We start from the raw sequence: 2,648 nt of genomic DNA on the forward strand, positions 1-2,648 counted from the left end.
CCATTTAGTTAAAAAAAAAGATTGCTAAAGTTTATGCTTCATGTACCAGTCTCCAATCCTATCTCATCTCTTCCTGTATGAGTTAACCACTATCCAAATATGCTGTTAATCATAGTTTCTTTTTTAACTACAATTAACTTCCTATGTTAATATGTCTAAAATATATGGCATGATATTTCATTCTCATAAAACTTATAGAAAAGATATCAAAGATGGATCACATAATTCTTGTCTTCTGAAACAGTTGCTTTGGGGTAATCTCTTTCACATCAGCAGGTGCCTGAGATCAGGAGATTCTGGTAGGAAAGACGGAGAGTACCTTCTCTGATTTCAACAGCATTGAAGCTTCTGACTTGGACTCTTGATGTTTCTCTTCTTGGTGCGCTGCATCATCTCTGGACACTAGAAAAGCGCAAATTAATGTAACCATCTCTGATGATACACGTATCCGTGAAGAGCTCACATGTGTATATGTGTCCTCTTCTCCTTTACAGAAGCCTGTGCAAGGACATCAGGCATACATTAATCACAGGTACCACGGCACCAGCTATTTAAGAGAGCCATTTTTAAAGACGACCCATCTTTAGAAGCAAACAGTTGTTGATACCCTCAGTCAACACCTGACTGCAACTGTATTCAGACTCAGGGCAGCATCAACAATGGCAAGACAGTCCTGTGTTCCCAACCAACAGAGGCTTTGAGAAATAAATTTGGCGGTAATTTGTTGTGAACAACTATGTTTTTGTAGAACATCGCATCATGACCTCCTGCAACCTGATTTTAGCTTTATTCTGGAGTGTCTCCCTTTTAGATTTATTTTGTTTGATGTAAGTAGCCTAATAACATTTATTTTATGTGTTTAATTGTATTAGGTAACATTATAATTTATTTGTGTATTACATTAAACTATGGAGAGAGATTAGTTGCTTATTTATAAACTATTGACTGCGTGGTGTAATTTATGGAAGAACAGTTACATGTGTCTTGAGTTGACTATATATTGTCATGTTACTCTTCAAAATATTTGTTCCAATATGTCACGCTCACAACAATGTACAAGTGCTCTCATATACATAAATCCTCACCCACTGGTATATGAAACATTAGCACCTTTCTAATCTGATATTTTTTAAAACTATTTTTCTCTATATTTCTAATTAGCTTAAACTAACTGCTTTATGATAGCAAAAAGTTGCAAAATTTTCAGACAATCTTTATAAAAATTTTGACAAGAATCCAACTTCCAACTATGTGAAGAATGGGAAATTATAAAATCCTGTCATGACACTGACATGATCCACATATATCAGATACCTCAACATTTAATTTATCATTATATTGTGTTGCAAAATGTGCTCTCTGGGACCATAAGAATTTATCTTAATTCAGCATATATGATAAAAATTACTACTGATTGCATATGATGTTTACTTTCAGTATCTTTATATATCTCATGCAGTCTACTACAAAGATAAGAAAATTCTAATATTATAAAACGAAGTCAAGACAATCTAAAGAACAATAGTTAAAACTAGGAAGGATTTTTTTCTCAAAGGCTTCTTTTTCAACTGCTAGAAGACCAGTGAAACTTGATTTGATTTCCCTAAATATCTTAAATTTTAAAGCTTATATTCAGGAAAGATCTATCACTGAGGAGAGACTTCTTGCAAAGATAATTTATTTTTTTTTTAAAAAATCTAAATCCAAAGTCTACATCTAACAATTATAACTGCTAAATTTTCAGGAACTGAGTTTATTGCTACAAAAAAAGATACTCATGTTGTGGACCCAGAGTATCTTTGGAGACAGAAAACATTTGAATTAATAGATTTCTAAATTTAAAATAAATCCCATTATAAAAATTAATTTGATGTCAAATTTTCAATAGTTTCTAAAAATCATACTGCTGCGTAATATTGCTATTTATAAGGTAGAGTAAAAAGAAACAATCAGTAGTTTCCTATTCAATTATTCTTTCTAATTACTGAAGCGAGCATTCATGAAACTGGTGGGAAAAAATCCACTGGAAAATCATCCAACAGAATGCTATTATGGTCTACTGGGCTCTTTGAGAATATTTTGCTGAGTTTACATGCCTATAATATTCAAAAACGGAACTTAGAAAAAATAGGGTATACAGATGAATGTCCATTTTGTATCTGTGTATTCAAAGTGGTTGGGATAGATATATAGTTGCATTCTCTTAATGAATAGAATGATTTGTTCTAACGGTGTTTGTAAATAGGATCTCAAGTCCGCATCTTGAACAGCAATTAACCACTAGGAAGAATGTATGCAATGTGTTAATTATTGAAACTGTCCTACTAATTTGGTTTGCAACTGTCTCATTGCTATTTGTTTCTCAATAAAATTATGGAAAAAATAAAAAAAATAAATAAAACTAAATTTATTTTTAAAAAAAAAAAAAGAAGAATATATGCAGTGTGTTATTTGTTGAAACTGTACTTCCGATTTGATTTGAAACTGTCTCATTGCTGTTCATCAATAAAATTTTGGGGGAAAAAAAGCTAATAGCTCACACAGAAGATACAATGAAAAAAAAAGAAAATAAATTTTGTTATTATTTTCATTTATAACAGTTATAACTTGTAAGCATTTTTCTTCTCCATTTCATCACTTAATGAACT

The sequence above is a fragment of the Octodon degus genome, unplaced genomic scaffold (assembly GCF_000260255.1).
Source record: "Octodon degus isolate 3935 unplaced genomic scaffold, OctDeg1.0 scaffold00143, whole genome shotgun sequence".
Taxonomy (NCBI): Eukaryota; Metazoa; Chordata; class Mammalia; order Rodentia; family Octodontidae; genus Octodon; species Octodon degus.